General features: G+C 34.7%; 1 protein-coding gene across 5 annotated transcripts in view; it reads right to left on the bottom strand.

Annotated features, from left to right (window-relative positions):
- Nucleotides 1–19,557, bottom strand: part of KCNT2 (potassium sodium-activated channel subfamily T member 2) — a 344,381-nt gene that overhangs the window by 105,596 nt on the left and 219,228 nt on the right. The gene's annotated exons all lie outside the window — the stretch shown is intronic.

Below are 19,557 nucleotides of genomic sequence, written 5' to 3'. Positions count from 1 at the left end.
ATCCTACGGGGCTCTTGGGTGGCTCAGCAGGTTAACTGGCTGCATTGTGCTCAGGTCATGATCCCAGGGTCCTAGGATCAAGTTCTGCATCTGGCTCCTTGCTCAGTGGGGAGCCTGCTTCTCCCTCTGCCTGCTCTTCTCCTGCTCCCCTGCTTGTGCTCTCTCTCTCTCTCTGACAAATAAAAAAATAAAATCTTTTTAAAAAATTGTATATATAGAACATGTAGAATTATTAAGGTGTATGCCCGAAACTAATGTAATGTTACATGCCAGTTATGTCTGTTTTTTAAAAGGGCATTTTATAGCCTATAGATGTGTAAAAAAAAGACTTTTATTTGTCTTCAACTTAAGACAAATTAATTTCTACCTAAATTTTCTCTTCATCTTATCTCACTTTATGTTCCTAGGCAGAATTAACTCAAGATTATTTTTTAAAGGAGGAAAACAATTATGTAAATAGAAAAACTATTTCTAAACTTCTTACACAAGAAAATATTTTCAATTCCACATCTAAGTGACTCTGGAACTCATTACGTGTCCCTTTCCCCATCAATTCTCACACTCTTAAAATAGTCCTGAACCATCTTTTTGCCTCCTTGCCTCCAGTATTGGCCATTACAAATCAATTTATGGTGCTGTCGTAAGAGTGAATTTCAAAATCTTTAAGATCAGTTCATGTCACTCTCCTGTTGAAAATGTTTAAAGGACTTCTTTCTTCCATTTTAAAAAGGTGAACTTTCTTATCATCATTACAAAGCCCTTCTGACCTATGCTATGCCTTTCAAATTTCTTTTGTTACTTCTGCCTTCTTTCTCTTGTATGCTCTAGCCATGAGCACGCCTTAATGTACCCTGAACAAGAAACTCTTTCTTAGCCTTTGGCCTTTTCACAATGTTGTTCCTTCTATCTCCTACACTTTACTCAATTCTTTGACCTACAGCGTACTTATTACTTTTTCAGCTTTGCAAGGCTGTACTTTTTTCATGATACTATAACACTAAATTGTCTTAATTACTCCTTAATGTCTTGCTTCCCATGTGAAATAAGCCACATGAGGAAAGGGATCACATCTTGTTTACAGCTATATTTTTGAGACCCTGACATCCATTCTGGAACAAAGTTAGTGCTTAATAAATGGTTAAACGAACAAAGAATCATCTAACAATGTTCTTCATGCTTAATTACTAAATGTTCAGCTTTCTTAATTATGTAATACCTGTCTCCTTCACCAGAATCATTTTTTAGGTTGAAACAATTACTTTCCCTATGATGAATTTGCCATTAGAATTAGAAAAAAAAAAAAAAATCACTGAGTTCCCCAATTGCTAATGGACATGAAATAAATTTAACCTCAGCAGCAGTGAAAAAACAAAAGATACTAGGGACAAAAGAAGCACAGAATGGAAAGCTTAGTGAAAATTACAAAGAGCCATTTAATGAAGATTTAAGATGTGTTTACACTAATCAAATGAACTTTTAAGGAAAATAATTGGCTTATGCATTTACTGTCAACCTCAAAGTATACCTATAAAATAGTACAGTCTAGTTTATTTCATACCTTTTTAAGGCTGCTCTACCATTTTTACTGAAAACTCAATGATAATCAGTCCTTTCTAGACAGGTTTATGTCCACTTTCATTTTCAAAATAATTGATGGCTCCAGTTTTTTATAAAGGTATTAGTAGAAAAAGAAAGAAAACAATGATAGGAATATGAAAACAAAATATTCTATCAAGATAATACATGGATTATAGAATATCAGTGTATGCTTGATACTTTAAAGTACCTCTCTGAGTTGTCTATTCCCTAAATAAAGGGACATGCTGTAGAATTCATGCACCCAAAACCACAGTCATGAGAGCCTTGGAAAAACTTTGATTGGGCAACTTATAAGGAAACAAAGCTTGTGTACAAATTTTAAACCCTAAAGAAATGTCTAAGTGAGAAAAAAAAATGTTTTAAAAAGAGAAGTGGGAGGGAAGATGATTACTTAAGAGAAAGGAAAAAAAAATCTAGTTAAATAAATTACAAACACCACATCAAATTCTTCAAGAGCTTATAGGCTTTAATCATTTCCTTTCAAATGCCCCATTTCTGTCCTATAATAATGTCTTGGGCAGGTCCTTTCTTTCAAATCATGTTCAGTTATTAAAAAGCTCAGTTCTAACCCAATTTGAAACTCCAATCTTATCAGCTCCTGCTTATTCTCCCTGGGATGTTGCTGATCTTCAAAGTAACTCTAACTGGCCATCACTGTCCTCTGTGAAGGGATCTTGTAGGCACACGTGAATCCCCTTTATGTGGAGTATGGGGTGAGCCTTGGTATATGATCACCAATAAGTAAGAAACTCTCTTCCACTTTCCCTCATCTTATCTCCTGGTGGTACATCCTGTAGTCTAGCTTTTTGAGCTTCCTTACCTTGTGGCCAACACACTTAGACGGGGTACCAGAAATATGGCTCAAGTCTTTTTAAGCTATCAGTTGTGCTGAGGAAAACCCATGTGTGGGATTGAAGGCTGCTTTCTAGCTCTACCATTTTACTCTAATTCTTTTTTCCTCATGTTCAAAGAATCACAACAAACTACATAACAAATAATCACAACAAAGAATCACAACAAACTACATAAGCAAATGTCTAACTAGGGAACAAGATGCTAGTTCCCACTTCCTGCAGAAATTCCTATTCTCCATGAGTAATACCTAATTCTTTTGTACTTCCTTTCACATACTTGGGAGCAGGTGCAAGAGCACGGTGTTATTCTATCCATTCCCCTCTCTGATCTTCTATTTCTATGGAAAGTTGAAGAGAATGGACACTGGGATACTTAACTCTTCTTTGTCCTCAATTATGAGTTATAGTCACCAATTCTGGGACATGAAAAGTCCCTCTCAATATAATAAATATTGGTTGAAAAAAAGTATGTTTGTTCTATTCTGTTTATTTTTCCCAACTTAGAAATATCATTTGTTCCAGTCAATTTCCTGATGGTGCATAAATCAATTTTGACAACTGATTTTATTTTTCTTTTAAATGCAAGTAGCACATTCCTCATTAATCTGTGATTACACCTTCAAGGAAAAGGCGTTTTTATTGCCAGAAAGCAAAGTAACTCACACACCAATCTCCTGTGTTTCAACACTATCAACCGAGCGGAAGTGAGCAAGTACTTGGGTCAGTTCTTTGCAGAAATGTATTTTAATACAGGCCTCTGAATACAGTAAAGGAATCTGACATAATTTTGTTTTTTAAAAAGTTTCCCCATATCAGATTTTCACAGAGGGAGGAATAAAAAAGGATTTAACTGGAATTTCCTGTTCCAGATAAAGTAAGTTGAAATCGTATTACAGGACATGCTCTCTTTCTCATTCAGTAATGTGCTGAACTATTCTGCTCGGTAATATAGCTTACGTTGAGAAAACAAAATAATGGGAGCCTGGGTGGCTCGGTTGGTTGAGCCGCTGACTTCCTTTTGGCTCAGGTCAAGGTAAGATCCTGTCCCACACTGGGCTTCATGCTCAGCGGGGAGTCTATTTGAGATTCTTTCTCTCTGCCCCTGCTCCCATTCACACTGGCGGGAGCGTGCTCTCTCCCTCAAATAAATAAATAAATAAATAAATAAATAAATAAATAAATCTTTTTAAAAAAGTGTTCTGAAAACAAAACAAGATACAAACAAAAAACAGCGTAAAACCTTATTCTACTGACAAATTCCTATTTTTTGTAAAGATGGACAGTGTTTTTATTTTTTTGAAAACTCTAACTAATAACTTCTAGAAAATAAAATTTGATTTTATTTTTATATTTTCTGTATGCGTACAAGGATGCCACCAAACTACAGGTAAACTCAAGAATAAGCTTGGTATTATGAAGCACTGTCTTCAAGGTTATGAAATGTAATCATTAGTAGGAATCCACTTATTTCACAATATTATGTTTGTTGTCTTAAACACCTCTGCATTTTAATCACTGGATTTAGTTTTGCTGGTATATTTTGTTCTCTTCAGTCCTGAGTAATGTAGTTAAATATGCAGTAAATGATCAGTTTCAGATTTGCCAACACTGACACAGGTTGACAAATTAGTTGGTTTTATATACTTATTTTTATTATCAAACTAAATCATCTTCACATCAGTGAGAATAAACAGTAACCTTGTCACAGGGATTTTTGATATAAAATCCATTCTTTGCTGTGTAATAAAAGACTTTACATATATCTAGGTGGAAATGTTTGCCTTAGGAAAAGGATTTCATTTAGATTTATACTTGAAATGTTAAATAAAATAAAATTTCCTTATTAATGCTTCATTTTAAAGGAGATTATGTATTTACTACCTCATTATATTGATTAAAAGTAGATTTAAAACTCAAAGGTTTAAATATAATTAAAATTAATACACTTTATTTAATTCTGTACACTTGTGTTTCTCCAATTTTATGTCTGCTTGATTGCACATAGTTGTTTATATTCTTTATAGGGTGTTTTTCTGCAAACACATATGAATTGCATTAATTCATAATGGTCCCAAACTGTTACATTATTTAAAAATCAAATTATTTAAATGATATTACAATTTTGCCTTTATTATCAATGTCAGGAATCTACAGTTAACACTGTAGACCAAAGAAATGACTCTGACAAATTGTAGGCTGTGTCCCTGGACACGTAATTTATGGGGAGAGAAGGTATAGTGGAGTATACAGAAGCTTGCAAAAAGGGAGTTTACAAAAGAAACAGCTAACACAACTCTGATGAACATTTATTCTTGCTAGTCCTCTGACATACAAGTATGGTTATCTTATCTAGGAAGAGAAGTATTCAAGATCTCTAGATAGAAGAAGTAAAAATACACAAGATTAAGATGCCTCAGTCTACTAGGAAGAGGCTTATGCATTCCTACTCTTGAACAGCAGAATTTCCCAGCTTTTTATGTCATCAGACATCAAAACAAAAATCTGAGTTCTAAGATTAAATCAAGAATAGTGTATGCTAATCAATTTTCTACCGCTAGATGGAACTGGAAAGCTGTTTGCCACTCTCAGGAGAAGAAAAAATTGCTGAAGTGGAAAAAAACAGAAAAATGCCATATAGCTTTCAAACATAATTAATAGTGAACTTAAACAAGGAACACTTTTTGACGGGAATCTATGTCATAAAGAAATGAAATAGAGCTCAACTGTTAAATTTGAAACACGGTATGTACTTGAAGGTGGCCAAAATTCACTATTCTTAAAGTTAGTTTGTCTTTCAAAAACTCCAGTATAATTTTCCAAAGTGCTCATTTAATTAAAGAACTGTCTAATTATCACATACCAAAAAATTCTGTAAAGATTTCTCATCTACCTTTTTTTTTTTTAAAAAAAGATTTATTTTATTTGAGAGAGAGTGAGGATGAGAGACGGGGGAGGGGCGATGAAGGGGCAGCAGGAGAAGGCGTCTCTCAGGTCAACTATGCACTGAGAGCGGAGGCTGACTCAGGACCTTGATCCCACAGCCCCGTGACCCTAAGATCATGACCCCGCCTGAAACCAACAGTGGGACGCTTAACAACTGCACCTCCCTGGTGGCCCAAGATTGTTCATCGACTTTTGAAACTGTCAGGTGAAAAGGTAAATTTGTCTGTCATAATGAACGTCATTCTCAGCTCTTCAACTCCACTGTTAAGTAAACCATAGCGCACTGATTTTTAGACTATTCTACTTTAGCATTAATAAAAATTCATACCTAAAATGTGCTTACCCTTTTCTCTCTTTCTCAGAACACAGCCTGCTTGCTTACCGAAGACCATACATTTAGCTTTGGTTCAAGTGCTTTGTACCCCTGTATGGTTCATAACAGCACTACTCATCTATCCCTTTAGTTTAGAACACCACTGTGAATTTCCCAGGAAAGTTATATGCCATAAAATATTAATACTTTGGAATAAAGGACTTATAGAAGCTCCAATTATTGTTATTTACATTTTATCATTTGAGTATTTCTTTGCCCTTTTACAATTATTTGTAACTAGATTTGTTTACTGTCTCCCCATGTTGTCACTTGGTCTATTCTCAAGGTATGCAAGTTAATCTTACCATAGGCAAAAGGTATTTTACTAAAAAAATAAATCTACTAGGTGAAACTTATAATATGTTCCAAATCCATATATAAGTCATATTTTCACTGTGTCCTGCCCTGTATTGAGTATTAGTCTTTTGTGATCGGAATACATTCATGTTTTCCATGTCCCAAACTTCTAAACTCAGTGCCTTATACTGTGTGGATGCATGTGATTATTATTTACGAAATGAATTAATGGCAAAAATGTAATGTTATTTTAACCCTATTCAGTGCTATTTTTAGCATGTTATTTCATGCAAACCTTAAATTTTGACACACATACCAAAAAAACCCTTCCAAATCTTCAGCTTAAGGTAGAGTTTTGAGTATTTCTTAATGACAATGTTACCAAGCTTTATATCATGGTAGGCATTCTCTATTACTAACTGCCTTCTCTGAAGCATGAGAGGAAAGAATGATCTCACAACAGATTGCCCACAGGTGCTGTTCATATCATCATACTGCCATTATTAATTCATCTTTGGAATTCCTCTTTCAGAGTTTACAGAGTTCTGTAACTGCAGTGTCCACAGAGCAAGGTTTGTAATGTAAATATGGGAATCAGGGCAGATGTGAGACAAAGGGGAGTGTCCAGGCTTGTTGTGAGTTGGCTGTTACATGTCTGAAAAAGGTAAATTCAAAGAAATCAATTCAAAAGAAAAAAAATTTACATCAGGCTGGTAGCCAAGGAAAACTTACCACCTGCATAATTTGGTCCATTGGTCATTAGGTTTGCAACCTCAGACTTACGGTTACTTTGAAAGTGAGTTAAATGAAGAAACAGGTAGGCAAGTGGCATCTATTTCGTTGCAGAGGTGGAATGGTTCTGAGGTTTTTATCTGGTTCGTCATGTGGTGTGGCAGTGGAAATTGTTCATGGAAGTTTAGTCTAGATAGAGGCTAACTTTCTTGCTCTGAGTTATCGATATTCCTTCATAATCTCTTTAAGATTAAACTTGTTAAGTGGATACTCTTGTCTAAAGTTAAGAATCCAAGTCAATACTGAATTTTTTTCCCCTTTTGCACAAGTTTTAAGAAATTTTTCTTCATCATTATCATTTTGTAAGTTGGCAATGCTACGCATCTAGGTATAATTCTTTTTCAATCATTATCATTTACAAGCAAGAGACCCTGTCAATTTAAAGATTTGAATCCCCTTATTCTGTTATAATTTCTTATATTCTATTTTCTCTATGTTCTCTGGAATTCCCAATAAATCAGACATTATTTCTCTTGGATTGATCTCTTGCACTGCAAATCCATCTTCTTACACAGTCTATCTCTGCACTTTTATCTGTAATCCTCAGGATTTCTATGATATTATCTTTCAAAACTTAAAAAAAATCTTTATTGAGGTATAACTGACATATAACATACTAGATTTTGGTATACAACCTAATGATTTTATATGTGTATATGTCGCACAATGATTACCGCAAAAAGTCTGGTATGCATCCTCATGCATAGTTCTGTTTTTTTCCCCTTGGGATGAAGACTTCTAAGATCTACTCTCAGCAATTTTCAAATATGCAATAGAGTCTTATTAACTATAGTCACCATGCTGTATATTACATCCCCATGACATTTATTTTATAACTGTGAGTTTGCATCTTTGACCCCTTTCACCCATTTGCCAGTCTTCGTCCTCTACCATGACAACTACCAACCTGTTCTCTGTATCTATGAGCTTGGCTTTCTGTTTTGTTTTGTCTTGTTTTGTTGAAATTCCATATATAAGAGAGATCATATGATATTTGCCTTCTTCTGTCTGATTTATTCCACTTAGGGTAATGCCCTCAAGTTCTACCCTTGCTGCAAATGGCAAGATTTCATTCTTTCTTATGGCTAAATAGTATTCCATTGTGCTGTGTGTACATACTACAACTTATTTATCCATTCATCTATCGATGGACACTTATGTTGTTTCTATATCCTGGCTATTGTAAATAATGCTGCAGTGAACATGGGGATATGAAGAGCGTTTCGCTTAGTGTTTTCATTTCCTTTAAATAAATACCGAGAAGTGGAATTGTTGGATCATATAGTAGTTCTATTTTTGATATTTTTAGGAGCTTCCATACTGTTTTTCATAGTGGCTGCACCAGTTTACATTACCATCTTCAGTATACAAGTATTCCCTTTTCTCCACATCCTTGCCAAGAGTTGTGACTTCTCGTGTTTTTGATAATAGCCATTGTAACAGGTGTGAGGTGGAACTCTCATTGTGGTTTATTTTTGTTTCCTTGATGATTAGTGATGGTGAGCATTCATGCCTGTTGATCATCTATATGTCTTCTTTGAAAAATATCCATTCAGATCCTCTGTTAGTATTTTAATCAGGTTTCTTTTTTCTTTCTTTCTTTCTTTTTTTTTTTTTTGCTATTGAATTTTATTAAATTTTAATTTCAGCATTCTGTCAATTTCAAAAGGTCTTGTTTACTTTCTATTTCTCCACCGTAACTCCTGTTCTTCCTAAATCTAGAATAATAATTATAATAATTTTAAGCTATTCTAGATTTGTGTATTTATTTGTTATGGCTTTTTTCTTATTATTAAAGAGAAGATAAGATCCTCCAGAAATATAATCAACAGAAATCTAAGTTAAAGTTTCTGAAAATTTAAGACTCTACAAATAAAAAAAATTTCCGCAACATTTTATTCTTTTCAACAGTCATCATCACTCTTGTATAATTTTTTAATATTCTTCTAAACTATCATTTATGCTTCTCTTTCAAAAACATATTTAAAATATTTACTCACTGAAGTTTCAAAAAATACATTCAATTCTATTTTCAAATGTGATTTTTTTTTTTTTTTTTTTTTACTAGTGAGCATAAAACCAACCTTCCCTATAGATCCAAAACAATTCCAGTGAGTATAGAGATAGTTGTTTCCATCTCGCTGGATTTATTTCCTTCATTTCATGCTGCATACTGATACGTAGCGAGTGGCAAGAGCCATATTTCAAAATTCTGAGTATGAGATACATACATATTAAATGGATTCCTTTGTCTGTAAATGTTTTAAGCAGCAGGTTACACCCTTACTGAGTAAGAAGGGATCACGCTATTTTGTCTGGAGCCACCAAATGCCCAGTTATGGAATACTGAACCCCAACTCCAAAGTATCTACTAGCATACACTTTAGGCATTTTCTTCTAGTGTGTTTAGGAAAAAACAGATTTTTCCCAGCAGTAAATGTCTGACTAAACTTAACTGCAGGGAATGGTACTGTGGTAGATGGAACAAGGGTAACTTGTTTCGTATTCAGAAATTCAGTTAAAATTTGACTTCTTTTTCTAGAAATCTGCACCCCAGATCTTCAATGGGGGATATCATTTTGTCCTGCTGCATCACCCTCTGAACGTCACAGGGAGGGGGTCAACAGAAAAATTCCTTTTTCCGTCTCCCAGAAATTGACTGAAATCTCTCAGGTCCTTCACTTCTTTTTCATTAATGAGAACTTACCATTTTTTATTTCTCTGTCATCATTTCAACAGAGTCTCAAGAGGGAGAGAAGATGAAGTCATGTGCTTCATAAACCAGATTGAAGCAAGGGCTTCAGTGAATCATCTTTAGAGCACTCTTTACTTCATTTAGTTAACTAATATTTGTTGAGCGTCCATGCTGTGAAGGTATGAGTACAAAATATTTTCTACCTTGAATGAAATTGCAGCTTGCTAAGCAAGAAAAAATAAATACATTGAAAGAAAAAAACCCATAAGGGCACCTGCATGGCTCAGTTGGTTAAACACCCAAATCCTGGTTTCAGCTCAGGTCATGATCTTGAGGTCGTGAGATTGAGCCCCATTTCAGGGCGGAGCATGAAGTCTGCCTGAGATTCTCTCTCCTTCTCCCTCCCCTCTGCCCCTCCCCCCAATCCTGCACACTCTCCCTCTCTAAAATAAGTAAATAAAAACCTTAAAAAATACATACTCTGGCAGAATATGTTAAAATATATACAAGATCATAGAAACGAAAAATCACATTAAATTGGGGAGTTTAAAAATATTCATGAGGAGGGCGCCTGGGTGGCTCAGTGGGTTAAGCCGCTGCCTTCGGCTCAGGTCATGATCTCAGGGTCCTGGGATCGAGTCCCGCATCGGGCTCTTTGCTCAGCAGGGAGCCTGCTTCCCTCTCTCTCTCTGCCTGCCTCTCTGTCTACTTGTGATCTCTGTCTGTCAAATAAATAAATAAAATCTTTAAAAAAAAATATTCATGAGGAGATAGGATTTTTGATTTAGCAAAATCCTCTGGAAAGCCAGAAGAAATGAATTCAAGGCAATGGGAACAACATTTTTAAAAAGATGTAGAAAGTGGAAACCACAAAGTATATTTAGGATCATGTTATTTGGAGGACACGACATATATAAGAGAATCATGGGAGATGAGGATACAAAAATAAGTTAGGACTGGAGTATAGAGGGCCTTAAATTAAATGGACATATTTGAATCTAATTTGATAATGAATGATGAGCTATTTAAGGCTTTTCAAACAGCAGATTACCAGATGAGAGCAATATCCAAATTTCTCAAACTATGTTTAATGAAATACTGTTCCAATTGATATTTTAATAGGTGTGCTTAGGAATACATTTCTCAGGTAATCAAACATATTTTAGAGACACCAAATAAAATGCACTTCCATGGAGATTTTCAGTACACATAACTTATATAAAAGAAAAAAGTAACTTTCAGAGGTGCATCATTTCTCTCTCTTGTGATTACCTCCATTCAGACCTCCAATCTTGTAGTCCTTTTTCAAAAATGTTTTGTCATGGGAGAAATGGAAAAAGCACCATTGGGGTATACAGACAACACCATCTTTCTCAATCTCCATGGTCAAAGAAGCAGGCTTCCACAGAACCAGCAGAACTGTTTGATAGTGGAAACAATCATAACTTATAGATGTGTTCCAACAAAACCCATGGTGGTCCCCAACTCCACAGCTGTTATGGATTTTATACCCTCCCAAAACCCTATGTTGAAGTCCTAACCCCTAGCACTTCAGAATGTGACTGTATTTAGAGACAGAATTTTAAAATAGTGATTAAGTTGGGGTATCTTGGTTGTTCAGCTGGAAGAACATCTGACTCTTGGTTTTGGCTCAGGTCATGAACTCAGGGTTGTGAGATCAAGCCCCACATCGGGTTCCATGCTCAGCATGGAGTCTGCTTGAGATTCTCTCTCCCTCTCCCTCCACCCCTCCCTTCTCTCTCTCTCTCTCTCTCAAATAAATAAATAAATAATCTTTAAAAAAAAAAAAAGCAAAGTTGAAACAAGACTTACCGTGAGCCCTAGTCCAATCGGGTATCTTCATAAGAGACAGAAGAGACATAGGAAAGATCATGTGAGGACCCAAGAAGAAGATGGTTATGTGCAAGCTAGGATAGAGGCCTTGGGAGAAACCAAACCTGCCAATACCCTGACACTAGAGTTCCAACCTCCAGGACTGTGAGAAATAAAATTTTTATTATTTAAACCACCAGTTTCTTTGTTATGGCAGCCCTAGCAAACTAATATAATAGCCAGGAAAGTCCAAGCACTTTAGAGCAGGGTAGTATGAGGTGGGAGATTTTAGAAGAAAAAGTGAGAATTATTGTGTGGTTTATTGTTGCAGTGAAATTCATATACCATAGCAGAAAAGGAGAGAAGGATATGGGAAGGAAATATGTCAAAGCCCTTTCTATGACCTTCCTTTTTTTTTTTCCCTAGGAGTCTAAGCAGCTGTAAGTTACCAGGCTGCTAATGGTGTGAGCCATTAGGGATGGGAAAGAGACTTGAGGTATGGTGGGAGGGCGGGAGAAGCCTGTTAATTTTCTCAACTCCGATTGAAAGTACTGAAAAGCATATACATTTATCTATTAATGGAAACAGAAGTGCAGACTTAAGAAAGTTTGATCAAATAAAGTTCAAGATTTATACTCCAAGTGACAATTATTTGAAATGGAGCAATCAAACATTAGAACTGAAAAAAAAAAATAATGTTTTATTCTAAAGGAAAACCAAGTGCCTCTCATGGACACTCTATTTTTACTTGTAGTTTTCTATGGGAAGAGAGTGACTGCATTAGATCTGCCAGATGACAAAATGTAATCTATCAGTTTTGGGATGGGAAACTTCCAAGAGAATTAAAGGTAATTCATTTGAGATTGTCCTGCCACCCCACACACATTTTTTTTTTCCATTTACCTTTCTTTCAGTCAAGGGGGTAATTATAATCTCTGTAACTTTTTTTTAGAGAGAGCACACAAGTGTAGAGGGGAGGGAGAGATGGAGAGAGAGTCTGAAGCAGACTCTGCCCTGAGTACAGAGTCCCACACTGGACTCCATCTCATAACCTTGGCATCATGACCTGAGCTGAAACCAAGAGCCCGGCACTTAACCCACTGCATCACCCAGGCACCCCTAATCTCTGTTACTTTTAAGAAACTTTCTCTTCCTTTCTCAAGGCAACTGATTCCCTGGGCCCTCTGTGACCAGCTCAGTATTATAAAGGAGAAAATCTCTCCGACCCTTCTCATCTCCACCTCTGTCCATGCTTCCCTCCCTTGCTTTCAGTCCTTTTTTTGGAGATGGTAAAAGACATTTGATTTTCCTTTTCCCTCAAAATGGTGTTTAAAATAGGGACTCCCCAGATGTTGGAGTATAAGAGAGCTGGGAAGTCTCATGGTTAATTTTCATCTGAGGTCAGAGAAACAATGAAGACTTCCTCACGTTCTAGTGCAGATCCTTGTAGTTCTGCTTAGGGTCAAAGATACAACAAAATGAGGGCACCCGGCTGGCTCAGGAGGTAGAGCACGCAACTCTTGATCTTAGGTTCATGAGTTCCAACCCCATACTTGGGGTGAAAAACTTACTTAAAAAAAAAAGAAAAAGATAAAACAAAATATTGCCCTACCTTGCTCTTTGTTTTCTCCAGATATACTTATTTCCTGACAATTTTGTTTGGAGAATTCCGCCAGTCAAAATACTATTTAAAATATTTAAATCACTCCCAAATAAAGCTGACTAAAATGCTTAAAAATAAGTATTTAATTCCTCAGGCTTTCCTCCTCTTTCACCACCTTGGCATCTGGGAGAGTACTGGTCAGTATTTTGTAGGATGTTCTCAATTTTGGTGTGTCTAGGTATTTCTTCAAAATCGGGAAATATTATTAAGAGTACCAAAGAAATTATGTCAGGTACTTCTCTTTGTCATGTACTTCTTAGCATATCACAGGGATTACGTGATGTTGACATCTCTTTTTATTGGTGATGTTTACCTTGGTCTCTTGATTAAAACTGTGTCTGTCAGGTTACTTCACTATAAAATTATAATTTTTCCTTTCATAGTTATTAAATACCATGGACAGACATGTTGAGACCACACAATGATCCTGGCTTTCCTTAAACATTCACCCACTAATACTAGCAGCCTTTGGAGGATGGTGTCTACAACCATTGTTTGCCTTGTGATGACTTCTTATTTCTCTCTTTCCTTCCACATGTATTAGTTCAAATTCTTTGGTAAGAAATGAGCTATTCTTCTTTCCTGCTTATTTATTCACTGCTTTCCTACATCAGTGTGTTTACTTGATTTTATGGGTTAAAATAGAATGTTATCATTATTTACTTTGTTTCTCAAATTGTCCCATCTTAGCATGTTAGGAACTCCTTCAAGTTATTTCTTGTGTCATTTTGACAAACCCCCCACACTTTTCAGAGCAACTCCTTACTTTCTGGCACCACAAGATTTTTCCAGACTCCTCTTATATATTCCTGCCTACATCCTCGATCCACCCAATACCCCAAGAAGCCCTAGATGTTATTATTAGAGAATTGTGTGTAGTAACCAAGATGTGAACATTAACTGTGCTAAGGGCTACTGAGCCGTCCTTGCTCTCTCAGTAAACAAAGAGTTAGGAATTATATTTGTATATATTAACAGGTCCATACAGACACAGATCTAAGTTTCTGTGTCTATCTTTGATATACGTGCATTAAAAGTCATTAATTTATACTGATTTCCAATCTTACCCACTGAAACTACCACCAATTGGAGGAGGCGTAGCAGAAATAATTGCTAAGTTATTTCAGAAACTGCTTCTCCCTGAATCTGCCAGGGAGAAGATCCTGGAACAGAAAAGGGATTTTAATGGTAAAACTGGTGAAATTCATTTAGACCAATAATTTAGTCAATTGTATTGTACCAATGTTAATTTGTGATTTTGAGAACTGCACTATGATACTATAAGACATAAATGTTAATGAAAGTTTATATGGGAAGGGTAGGTAGGAGCTCTCTGTATTATTTTTGTAACTGTTCTGTGAGTCTAAATTTGGTTCAAATGAAAAGACTAAAAAATAAGCCATTAAAAATGTAATGTGTTATCCTGCATTTCCCAGTCTTACTTGAGTACATAATTTTACTTTTCAGGAAAATTATTAACTTCCATCCAAAAGCATTAGTAATTGCACCTTGGAACACAAATTTGGCAATAATATGAAATAATAGAACCACTATTTATATACCACACACAAAAATTAATTACAGTGCATTTTGGCTTAATGTGTTTCTACTATGGTTGAAGATTTCCCAAAACTATTAAGCAATCTCTGGTGAAACAGTTATTTGAGAAAGCCTAAATTTCACTTAAATTTAAATGTACATAATTATAGTGTTCATGACAGAAATCTGAACAAGACTATCTCTCTATAATTTTACAAACACTTTGCATGTAGAGGTACAATAAAATTTTGCAAGCTAAGGAAATAACCACAAATGAAGGTGTTCTTCTTTTTAAAAATAGACCAATTACATTGAAAACAACAGACAAAACTTAATAGTGTTTAATTTTTGTTTTACAAAAAGCATTGCAGCAATACCCAAATCTGGTTTCCAGATCCCATTGATGAAAATAACACACTCGTCCTAGTAACTTAATGAAGGGCTTCTTATGAAATAACCACCCCTGAGGAACATAGTTACAAAACTGCAACTTTTTGAAACTGATTTTACTAAAATTAAAAAGCAACTTCGCTTTCCCCTTATTTCTAATATGTAGTTATGGATTGTAACATTGGAATTCTTACATCTTTCCACCCATTCAAAATACTTAAAACATATATTTATATCATATACGAATTGATTTCTAATTGAGGCCTCCCTTTCTGTGGTTATAGAAATCAAAAGAAAATTATTGCAGTATATTATAATAATGTATTATGAAATCTGAATCTGCCAGCAACTGTTACTTGCTTACATTTATATGACTTAACCATTTTCTCTGATCTGTCTTTTTTATCTTTATGTCTTCTGCTACATTTTAAAATAATTTTACTGCATTTAATACTTTCCTTATTTAAATTATTTTTTATAATGCATTTCTTCTAAACAAATTTTGAAAAGTTCACTAAAAACTTGCATCCTTTTTTTAAAGATTCCATTTATTTATTTGTCAGAGAGAGAGGGAGTGCACACAAGCAGAGGGAGTGGCAGAGGCGAGGGGAAAAGCAGACTCCTCACTGAGCAGGGAGCCTGTTGTGGGACTCAAGTCCAGGACCCTCAGATCATGACCTGAGCCGAAGGCAGACACCTAATCGACTGAACCACCCAGGCATCTCAAAACTTGTATCTTTTAAGAAAACAAAATAGTTTTGTACCTCCTGTAACTCTACTTGGCTTTCTTCTATGAAACCTTCCATGACTGAATAATATATTGCTTAAGAGTAAAATGCCTGACATTGTACATACCTGAGTCATCTTTTTCAAAATATATTTAATCCCAATCTCTGTAATACTTAAGACTGAGTTGAAAGATTGGCCATGGTGAGATATATACCTTCATTGTTAATTGTTTGGAAGCATTGCGATAAATATTTGCTCATTAATGTCATTCTTTGTTCCAAAAAATATCCAGATAAAGTTACAAACATATTCTAATTTAAATAAAAAACACATGTGTGCGTGGCCTCAGTCTTTTCTTTCTCCATCACAAATACATATATGGTTCTGGGTGTCCTGCTTTGTCTTTAATGCATCTCTCCTGCCACACTCAAACTGTCCCTGACACCAAATTTAAAAAATGATTTTGATGCATATAGAATCTGACTCACTTGATACATGTAAATAGAGCCAATGAGAGAATTAAAGAGTACCTACCTACTAGGGTCTGGGATGACTGTACTTAATCCTCAAAATAATCCTGTGAAATGACTTCATCCATTTTCATGGTTTAAAGTGTCCGTATGCTGATGACAGCCAAATTTTTATCATCAGTGTAGCTAAGCTCCAGACTCTATATTAGACACAATCTTGGGAGTCTAACAAGTACCTTAAATTATGTCCAAAATGAAAATCTTGATCCTCCCCAGTCTTCTTCATTGTGGTAAATCACAATTATATTCTTCTGGTTGCTTGGTCCAAAAATTTGCAGTCATGCTAGACTCTTTTCCTTCTGTTCCACCCCACATCTAATTAACAATTCCTGACAACAAAACCTTCAAAATACATCTAGAATCTGAGCGCTTCTAATCACTTCCATGCTTGTGCCCTTGCCCAAGACAAGATTTAACTTCTCTGGCTTAGATTAGTCCCATAATCTCTTAATTGCTTTTGCTCAACCAAGAAGTCATGTGTTTGTTTCTCTTATTCAAATTTTATCACTATTCTGCTCAGAATCTTTCAATGATCTTTCATTTGAGAATGATGGGCACCACCCTTATAATGGCCATAGGACCAGTGTTTCCCTGTCAGATCTCAGTTTTTACTACCTTTCTTGTCCGTCCATTCTAGAGACATTAGTCCACTTGCTGTTTCTCAGATCATTAGATGTGTGTCTATGTGAGATATATTTTACATATTTATTTTTGATCTGTCTCCCCAATTGGAATAACACCTTCATGACAGCTGGAATTTTTCTATTGGTTTCCTTGTTGAAACCGTACCAGAGTATGGTTCTGTCACAGAGTAACCATTCAATAAATAATTGTCAAATAAATGAATAAAGTAATGGATGAGAAAATTATTACCACAAATTTTCCATAAAATATGATTGAGAATGAAATGGAGGATGTAATTGGCTCAGTGATAGTTAACTTTGCCAGTTAGTGAGTCAACCATTTCAAGCTGCCAGAGTGGGTGATCTTTTATCTCTGTCACATTTCCTTCCTAAATTTATGAGCCCCATTTACAGCATGAACACTACCAAACAGAAGTAATTTTAGTTGTGATTAGGATATGTACTTCCCAGAAAGTCCAATTTTAGTTGGTACTTTAGTGAGAGAAGTTTTTGGATCACATATTTTATAATAATAGGCTTGATTTTGGCTCACTGATAAATAGTATGTTAAAATTCAGGTAAAGGGCCAACTATCAAAAAGTAATAATAATTAACAACTATACTACAGATATACTTAATAATATTTTTTAATAGTGCCAATTTTGCAATCACCGCATTTGAGCTGTCTTTCTAATAAGGAGCAATGACCTTTGTATTTCACACAGAAAACTTAGGCTTTCACAGTTATTTTCATGAATCAATATATCTCCTCACAAGAGCCTTTGATTTGTCTTTTATTCTTGTAATATATAACCTAATTATTATAAAAAACATTTAAATAAATTTAAATAAATAAATAAATTTAAATAAATTTAAATAAATATTTATATATAAAGTGCGTATACAAAATTTTTAATTTTAAAATTATTTACATTCCTAGCAGACATAATTAAAAGCAAACTCATATTTTAATGTGCAAAATATAACTATATCTTAAGACATTAAAATGCAATGGTTGGATTTCATGGAAAGTTTCAAGTAGTCCCCGCTGGCAATACTTTGCACCTTTGTCATTCCCCTCCTTCTACTTAGGAGAATAGCCTAAAGCAAAGCAGACATTTTGTGATTACAAGGAGAGAATCTTGGGGATTAAGTTCTACAGCTAAAAATGTTAGAATTTAAAAAAAAAAAAAGGAAGGAACTAGGTGCAGTGTTGAGTCAGACATGCTGTTCTAGATGGCGTGCCCCAGACTTCTCATTTATAAAATGGAGTGATGAGAAGATTCAGGAGTTAGACGGTGGTGATGTTTCCGCCAGGCTGTGACTATGCCAAGAAACATTAAATCGTATGCAATAGAGGGGTGGTTTGTATGGTACGTAAATTATGGCCCAATAAAGTTATTCTGGTGGACTGCAGCATTTATGGTGACAGTTGTGAAGTAATTTTGCTGGTCAATCTTATTCAAAGAAAATCCTTAATTATGTGGAAAAAATGTCTTCGACAACCCTCTTTTGTAGTAAGGCAAAATTCATTTAAGTGTATTGGGAAAAGTCATATTTTAAGGATCATTGAAATGCCTTTTTAACTTAGAGCAAGAGCAATTTATTCACTGAGGCAATATTGTATGCCAATAAATAGTATTTACTAGGACTAGGACAGTGCAATTTAACAAGTCTATAATTAATGATGTATGTTAGTGTTGATGAGCCTCATTTTTATCATTTCTACAACAATAAAATGAGACTAGATATTTGGTTCTAAAGTTGCATCTCATGACAAAGAGGGCTTGGAAAAATAATGAACCCTTGTGATGAGTTCTATGAATGTTTCATTGATTGGTGTTAAAGTCATTTTCAGTATTTTATTTAATTTCATTAAAATGAAATTATTTTCTTCAAAGAAAAACAATTTATTCATAATCCTGTTACATCTTTTCCATTGCACAAATTAAAGGTTTATAAATATAGAGAATAGAAATATTTTCATTTAGAGCTTTAAGAAAATTGCTCCTCAGAAAATCTTACTATCTCAATAGAGCAGAGACATAATTAAAAATAAGGGAGTAAAATCTACCTGAAAATACTGCAGGGTATTTGTTATTTTCCAAGAAATTAAAAAAAAAAGACTAAATCCCCAAAAAGAATTTTCCTTCTTGATTTATTTGATTTGACACTTCACTTAAATAACAATTAATTAACTTACTAATTTTAAATAATCATATTCATAAGCACCACAGTAAAATTTACTTAGAAAATCAACACTTTGTCTAAAATACTAAATAAGGAATAAGAAAAGGTATGAAATGCAATGTAACATTTGTCTCTTCAAATAAGAGTGGGGATGTGCTCACGGATTATATTTTCCTTGATCATCCAAGTCAAATACAAACTCTCTCATAGAACAACAAAATGGTCTTAGAACTTTCCCTCATCTACCTTGAAATGCATATAAAAAAGTGATTTCTTCTATGTTACTTGCTAATTTTATCAAGTACTTTGTTATTTTATAGTAACTGTAAAGTTTTAATTTTGAGGTCAATCGTGTACGTATAGCTTTAAAATAAAAACTTACCTCAGGAAAAGAAAAAAATGGTTTCAAGATCTCATACTAACGATTGTCATTATCCTGTGTTTTAAAGTTTTATTTGTTAAGTATCTTGAAAATAGAAACAGTGTCCTAATCCTAGACCTAACGAA

The sequence above is a fragment of the Lontra canadensis genome, unplaced genomic scaffold (assembly GCF_010015895.1).
Source record: "Lontra canadensis isolate GAN:19392208 unplaced genomic scaffold, GSC_riverotter_1.0 scaffold46, whole genome shotgun sequence".
NCBI classification, from domain to species: domain Eukaryota; kingdom Metazoa; phylum Chordata; class Mammalia; order Carnivora; family Mustelidae; genus Lontra; species Lontra canadensis.
This window is presented reverse-complemented; position numbering and strand designations above follow the sequence as displayed.